The sequence below is a fragment of the Lissotriton vulgaris genome, chromosome 8 (assembly GCF_964263255.1).
Source record: "Lissotriton vulgaris chromosome 8, aLisVul1.2, whole genome shotgun sequence".
In the NCBI taxonomy this organism is placed as follows: Eukaryota; Metazoa; Chordata; class Amphibia; order Caudata; family Salamandridae; genus Lissotriton; species Lissotriton vulgaris.
Window position 1 is genome coordinate 1,256,594,660 of NC_141696.1, and position 8,660 is coordinate 1,256,603,319.

An 8,660-nucleotide genomic window follows, 5' to 3' on the forward strand; every position below is an offset into this window, starting at 1 on the left:
TGACAACTTTTGAAGCTACAAAATGAACAAATAATAAAATTGGAAGGTATTGATAAAATAGAGCATGAAGGAATCCCTATTATTTTGACGGAGAAATTGAAAACAAAATTGGATGCTTTTGAAAAATCTAAATCTAAAACTGCTGGTTTAGAAAAGAATTTGATTGTATGTGTAAACTGTTGGGTAATTTTACGGGGTTATTTGGATATGGAAAAAGGTTTAGTAAATGGAGCAATGGGTAAAGTTGTTGATTTTGTTAATTATCAAATAGAGATGGAATTGAATTTTTGAAAATCAAATTTGATCAGATTAAAGAAGTAAAACAAATTGGTCGCTGTTCAGTTAGTTTTTTGCTTGTTAAAGATTTACATGTTCGTAGAAAACAGTTTCCTCTTTCTCTGGCATATGCAGTGACTATTCATAAATCTCAAGGTTTAAGAGTAGATAATGCTTTGGTAAACATTGGAAATACTGTGTTTAAATAGGGTATGGCATATGTTGCTTTGTCCGAGGCAGAACTTTATCCGGATTGCATTTGATTCATTTGATGAGGGAAAGATTAGTGCAGATGCAAACTGTGTAAAAGAATATAATCAGTTAAGAAGAGCATATGCTCCCAATTTAGGTGAATATCCTATATTTGAAAAGCGTGTAGTAGGTCTGAAAAGAAGATATGAGAATATCTGTAGTGAAGTTATAGAGAAGGAAAAAAATCAAGATAATGTTGAGATTGCAAGCAAAAAGAAAAAGGACACTATTAAAGAGATTGTTGGATATCAGTTAGAAAATAGTTCTGGTATCAACTGCTATGCTAATGTAGTGGTCAATATTGTATTTTGTCTAGAAAGTTTGCCACAACCAATTATGGAGAATCGTGAAAAAAGATTTTGTTCCTTGTTGCATTGTGTTTATGAGCAATTGAGAACTGATAATAGGAAAATACAAAGTGTTTCTGATATTCGTAATCTTTTAGATATATGTTGTGGTTCTACACAATTTACACAGAATATTCAACAAGATGCTCAGGAATTTCTAATGTATATGCTTGCAGTATTTGAAAATGAAGGAATAGAAATTGAAAATCTTTTTGGCCTTCGTTATAACTGGGAACATGAATGTGAAAATTGTGTGTTTAGATGTAGCACTAACATAGATACTGAAAAATTGATATATTTGATATTGCCAGACTGTAAAACAGTGTCTTTCAGCAAACTAGTTAAAGCAGCAAATCAAAACATGGAGTGTAGCCCATTCAAATCCGAAATGTTATCAACATTAATTATACAAAGATTTGGACAATATATAATTTTAATGATACAACATTGTACAGCTTATGGAAGAAAATTGAAAACTTTAATTAAACAATTTGGAGCAAGTCATCTATTAATATCAGGAAGAAATTTTGTAGCAGTAGCAATTATTTTCCATGATGGTCCTTCTACAACATCTGGACATTACACTGTCTATTTAAAATGCAATAAAGGATGGACATATTGTAAAGATGCTCAATTGGTTTTTAAACAATGTTTGCCTAAAGAATTACCAAATTCCTACCTAATATTTTTAAAGCCAAAGTTTTAAGAACATAATGCGGCCTATTAGGAATATGTTAAAATGTATTAATACGATTATTATTGGAGAATTTTAGTACAAAGGATTTCAGGAATACCATTTGGCCTAGAGGAAAGGTATTAATTTTAATTAGGGACTTTTTCTTGGACATTCTCAAGCATATATTTTTAAAGAATATCATTTAAAGTATATGGAAATTAAAAAGAATTGTTCATTGAATTATTATTTCAGTTCTTTCATATTGAAGTAAGAATATTCTCTTAGAAAGAAGCATTTTATATAGGCGTGATTTGTATTATATGATATGTTATTGACGATGTTGTTTTTATGGAAAGTTGAGAAATAGTTGAGTATATTGAAATTATTTTTGACATAGATTTGTTTTTTTAAGCAATCTTATTGATTGTTTTTTTTACCCACTGTTATGTGATGAGTAACATTGAAATCACTGTTTGTAATGAAGTTCAATACATTCTGAGAACAGCAAAAAAGGCAAACAAAATTATTCATATAATGTTAAAATTATGTTGTGTTATAAAAAGTATATTATATATTATACCTGTATTTTTTCTTCTCTTTCACAGATTCTAATTGTAAAGTACAACATTTTCAGAAATTTAAATTATAAAAAAACAAGTAAAAAATGGTTAAGTATTTTTTTAAATATACTACTATCAAGGTAAGATTAAGTAATGCAAACACAATGCACTACTACATCCAGCGCTGCACTATGTGTATAAACCTCTAACTAAGTACTATGTCAAGTACTAACTATGCAATCTAGGAATCCTCATGTCTATCCCATGCATTTCTTCAATTACAGCTTTAATATTCTGTGCACTATGTATGCAGACTTTTAATCAGCTACATAGCATTGATACAGACTTTTAAATATTCAGTTAGTACCTATACAGTCTAGAAATCCTACTTTTTATTCTACTCTGACTAACCAGACCTAGAGCCAGTGGTATGGTAAAAGACAGTTAGAATACAGTAAAAACACCTACATACACTAGGGAACACTATGCGTTGGGCTACCCCTGTAATTGGCATGACTTCCTCTGTAAGCCCCTAGTACATAATAGGACAGGAGGATTAAAACAAACTATTAAAACACACAATGGGCTGCGTTTGCACACTGGTGAAGAAAGGCGGGGGGTTGAGGTGACAGGTGTGCAAACACACTCTGTGGGCATTTTAAGTTAGGGGATAAAGTCCCCTTGAATCCTGAGGGTCCCTGGGGGCTAACCTACCCACCAAGTATGTCTAGTAAGTGCCACAGACTTACGTTGCAGAGAGGTTTAAAATGGGGCATGGCCCCGGACCATCTCTCTGTAATGCAGTTCTATGGTGTTTAATAGAGGGACATGATGGGCTAGTAGGACCCAGGGACTTTCAGGATGGAAGGGGAATTAATTCCTCTACTTAAAACACACCACAGGGTGTGTTTTCACATGTCACATCAGCCCCCAACCCTTCCCTTCATTACTGTGTAAACATGCTCCATAGCTCTTTTAAGTTGGAAGATTAAGTCACCTTAAATCCTGAGGGTCCCTAGAGTCCAACTAGCCCACTACATATGTCCAGTAAGCGCCACAGAACTACGTTGCAGAGAGATGTAAAAAGGGGCACGACCTAGAACACCTCTCTGCAACGCAGCGCAGTGGTGCTCACTGGAAGCATGTATTCTCTTTAGAACAATTACATTATTTTATTAACTTGTCAAGTATCAAAGGAATGGGCTAAACATAAAAACTAGTACAGCTACAATATTCTGTGCAGTATGTATTCAAACTTCTAATTACTACATAGAATTGATACACTCTTTTAAATACTCAGTTAGTAACTAAGGAGTCTAGGAAACCTTCTGTCTGTCGCAAGCACTTGTCTATTCACGCATTAAGCACTATGAATGTATCCTATCACTTTGCCAAAAGCTAAGCATTTATAAATCTATCTTGCATTTTCTTTGCAGTACTGAAATTACTCTAGTTATTACTTATATACTAAAGGATTGGCCTAGCCACTAACCCTAGTACAAGTCAATTTCTTTATATACTATGCATGCAGACCTGCAACAAGGTACAAAGTATTAATGCACTCTTCTAAATTCCCTATGAATTGTTGGAATCCCTCCGTTATAGGATCTCATGTAACCTGAGATTAAAAAAATTTGATTGGTTCATAAAATTTCCCATTGTAACTATTGAAGGACCGCAACCATTTCAATCATTCTTGGAGCATTTTTGGAGAGATATCTCTGTGCTTACCTGCTGTCACTCTCATGCAAATCTTCAATCAACCAACCAGCAATATGTTCTTATTGTATCAGTCTGCCAATACTTCAGCACTTATAGGGTAGATTTAGAAGCACCCTGTACCAACAATATGTCACTTTTTGTAACATACTGATGGGGCCAGACACTCCTTCATATTTACAAGGAGAGTAAAAGGCACCCTGCATAGCTTTCCTTCTTGTAAATACGAAGTCTTCATACACAGCACTTTGCATTGAAAGGGCGTTTCATATGTGTTGCTGCGGGTGTTCCCATGCAACACAGATAGAACAAGACACATCTCCAGATTTATCATAAATCATAAATCTGGAGATGTGTGTGAATGCTGCACCATCCTCCAGTTGGTGTAGCAAGGCACAACAAGGAGAATTGTTTTCATTTCTCCTCATTTTTTTCCTCTTTTAATGTATGCTGCATTGCACAGCATACAATGAAAGAGGAAAATGCCTTTACTGATTGTTTTTGTGCAGGAAGGTGACCCTTCCTGCACAAAAACAATCTCCCCACAACACAAACATCCTTGCACCATGGTGCAAGGATGCCTATGTCACTGTATGTCTGCAGTTTGAGCAGCAGTGCAGAGGGAAGCATAAAGTTGCAGCATATTTATGTACATATGTCACATCCCTGTGCTTCGGAAGCACCACAGCACAGTGCAGCTAAAGAGGTTACAGTGTCACGCAGCAGCACGTCCTTATAGTTCTGCACTTATACATTCACCATACACTAATAATGCATTCTTTCAGTCAACTATGCTCTACACATATATTCAACCAAACTTTCACACATTATCATACAAATATAGTTCTTTCTTTAACCAGAGAAGTTAGTTATTTTTTTGTATTTTTATGAATAATTTTGTATTTTTTGGGTGTTTTTTCAACAACAAAAAAAGAACGAAAAAACAAGAAACTTCAGGAATTATGCTACATTCTAAAACAACTAAGCAAACAAAACATTAGCAACGATGGTTCAGTTGCGCAGTACAAACTTCTTCAACAGACTGTTTCCCAAAACAAATAAGTTTCTTGCACTTGAGGCAGTGCTGTTCAAGAAAAGCGAACTCAGGGCGTATGTCAGGTGGAGATGCAGCAGATGATGTTCCAGAAGTACTAGGAACTGCAGGTGGAGGGTTCCTTTCCGCCCTTCTACACTCCTCCCAAGCCAGATTTGCTGGATGAATGGTTTTTAGATGTTTATACATCGAAGCAGTACTACAGGAATACTTCTTTTCAGCACTGCCTCTAGATAACACTCGGTCACAAATCCGGCAGGTGACCTTCGTGGCATTTACTTTCTTCTGTCCTGCTGGAAAGGTGAAGAATTTCCATACCACTGACTCTGGCCTTTGAGGATGTGGAGCTTCTGGCAAAAATTCTTCTTCCGAAGAATGTTCCTCCTCCTGTTGCTGTTGTCCTGAAGACATGTTCTTTTTTTTAAAAAAAACACCAAAACAAAATGGTGAAGTTAGGGTCCTTCAAAGCACAGAGATGACTCTCCAAAGATGCTCAAAGAAGAATGATTGAAATGGGTGGGGTCCTTCAATAGTTACAATGGCAAATGTTATGAACCAAACAAATCTTTCTTTTTCAGGTCACATGGGATCTGCGCACCTTGCGCACACGCAGCACGCACCCTACGCGACTTCCCGAAAGTGCATTTAAAAGTAATATAAGTTTATTACAAGTAAAAATATATTATTTTTATGAATACCTTAGATAATGTCTTTCCCTAATATGCATAGTAAAGATATATATATTTCATTTTAGACATACATTTTTATTGCGGGAGTCGCTCACCCACCTCGCCCAACATGTATATGACATCACGCGGAACCCGTCACCGTGCAAGCATCGCGTACAGTAATGCGCATGTGTCACAAATGCGCGGGAGCTGGAGTCACAGACCGGTCGCATAGCAATCGCGCACATCTCTGAAAATACGCACCCGTTGCACACCGTACGCGGATCCTTCACAACATTTCTGAAATGGCAGCTAGAATCCATGCACCGATCGTGACGGGTACGCTTTGGGTGTGTGACTCCAAAAAAAATGTGGAAAAAAATAATATAAATATATTAAAATAAAAAATAAAAAAAACAATATTTCAGTTTCAATATTTTAAAAAACATTGGACCTTAAATCGGCTTTTGATATGGTAGATCGTGACCAGTTGTGGGGTATTTTGCTGGATATGGGAGTACCACCATATCTTTGTCACCAGCTCAAATGCCTCCACGAGGGAACATTTGCCAGGGTAAGGTTCGGCAAGAATGGGAAACTAACAGCTCCCTTCTCTGTTGGAAAGGGCATGAGGCAGGGCTGTTTGCTTGCGCCGACCCTCTTCTCACTCTTTCTTAACGGGTTAATTGTAGCCCTTTTTGCCGTCAAAACTAGCTAACCACAAATTTCCCGCTCTAATATTTGCGGATGACACCCTGCTCCTCTCGAAATCACCAATGGGGATGCAGCGTGTGTTAGAGGAATTTAGCCTGTTTTGTAAAAAGAGGAATTTAGTAGTAAATATTAAGAAAACAAAGTATTTGGTCTTCCATGCGGATTCCATAAATTGCCCGCACCCAAGAATGAATGATAGACCATTAGAAAGGGTCCCTATTTTTGATTACTTTGGTCTCACACTAAACGATAAAATGGGATGGGGACCCCAAATCAATAAAGCTAATCTAAAGCTAATCCAGGCTGTGGGGGGGATTTTAAAAGTTTATAAGAGATGTGCCCTAAAGGTTATAAGCCCACCTATAGAAATTTACAAGGTTCAAGCTAGGGGGGCAACTATGTATGGGGCCGAACTGTGGGGACATAGCTTAGCTAATGTCCTCACTGTAACAGAAAATAACTTTCTAAAACAAATCTTGTGCTTGTCTAAAAGTACACCCTTAATACCATTAAGGATGGACCTGGCCAACCTTCCCATTGCGGACCTAATTGCTTCGCGCCTACTCCTTTACTGGCAACCGCTGTGGAGCACGCCAGAGTTAGGACATTATCAGGAGGAATTAAACGCTGTGATATCCACTCTGGGGGCAGGTAGCATCCCGTGGTTGCCCTTTATTAGGGACTCATTTCGCTCAATAGGAAGGGAGGACCTATGGTCGGCACCTCGGCACCGGAGGAGTCATGTATGGCTACTTCAAAAAAATCTTTGGCCAGTGTAATGAAGGAGTATAAACTGACACATATTTTACAGACAGTTAACCCTTCTAGTTTAACCTTTGGGCTCCTGGACATAAAATCAATATAAAATGGAGCAGGTTTTGGATTCTATACAACTACCACTAGCAAAAAAATTGTTTTTGCAATTTAGATACGGGACGCTGCCTCTCCATGCATTAACCAACAAGTGGACGAGAGCTACTACCCACTATTGCCCAGGGTGCCTAGTAGAGGAAGAAACTGTAATTCATGTGTTGTTCTTCTGCTTGGCATACAAGTGGGCCAGGTCAAAGTGGGTTATCCAACTCTGCAGAAATCTGGGTATCAGAAATTACAAAGAATTCTATAGTGTTTTAAAATCTGATACCAACCCGGTCTTTGTTGTTGCTATTTCCATTTCCTTTTTGCTATGTGGTGTAAGCGAAGGTACTTATTGAAAAACTGATGTACGAACTAGTAATACCTGCTCTCACGTTTCAACCATTGCGATCTTAGTTCCTGCTAAAACTCAGTGTGTAAATGTAAGCATTTATTGAACAACTTATGTGAGATCTATTAATACCCACGATCAATTGGTTGCTATTGTGACCCTGGTTTTTTATAAAATCATAGGCTGTTAAAATTTTTCTCTTTTAATATTCTTAGTTTAAATTATATTTTCAATGATTTATTTAAATTGATTATAATACAGATAATTATGATTATCAGCTTATTTGCCTGCATCCCAATGGGAACATTACTGCTATGTTTGTTTATACCATTTTACCATTTAGTGCTTTTTATGAAACTGTATCTTTTTTCATGATATGAATTTGAAGAGGTTGTGAGTCTGTAATTGCTTTTATGGCTACCCCGCCCTGGGATGCGTGGGTATTTGGTGATAATTTCACAGGAACGTTTACGCCACTCTTACCTTTCCAGGTGCAGCGTGTCACCATTTCTCGAATATTTACACAGGCGGTGGTGTTCTTGATCCACATGTTCATTTTTGTTTGTGGTTTTCTTCTATTCCTCTTCTTTTGCTAAATCCTTTCCATGCTTTTTTCCTTCCCCCCTCTTTCCCCTTTTCTTCTTTCTCTCCACTTTTCCCTCCTGCTCTTGTTTTCAAGGCACTACATTAGTAACCTATGGGAGAGTGGGCTTTTGGCAGAACTGTTTGTTGTGTATATATTGTAAATAATGTTAATTATATTTTAGTGTATTTTGGCCCTTCTGTCCTGAGGAAGCCCATAGATACGTGTGGCTGAAACACGACCGCGACTGCATCGACAGACATTCTGTGGAGGAGTCCGTTTCAATTGTTAATTTGTGCTAGACTGTAGCATAAGCGCCGGTTTAAATAATCATTTTGGGGTAATTAGTTACCCCAGGCTCTGTTACATAGGACTACCTGGGAGTGTAGCATTGAAATTCAGGAATGCGCACATAGATATATGTGTTTTTTTGGTGTAATTTTTTGTTTTTTTTGTTTTTTGTAGGGCTGTGGTTTTGTGAAATTCGTGTGTAAATATATATATGTGATGTATATGTTGTATATTGTATTATATGGAAAGATTGAGTACAAGTGAATGTACTCTCGTTGTATATAATCATTTGTTGCTTGTTTTATGTGCTCCA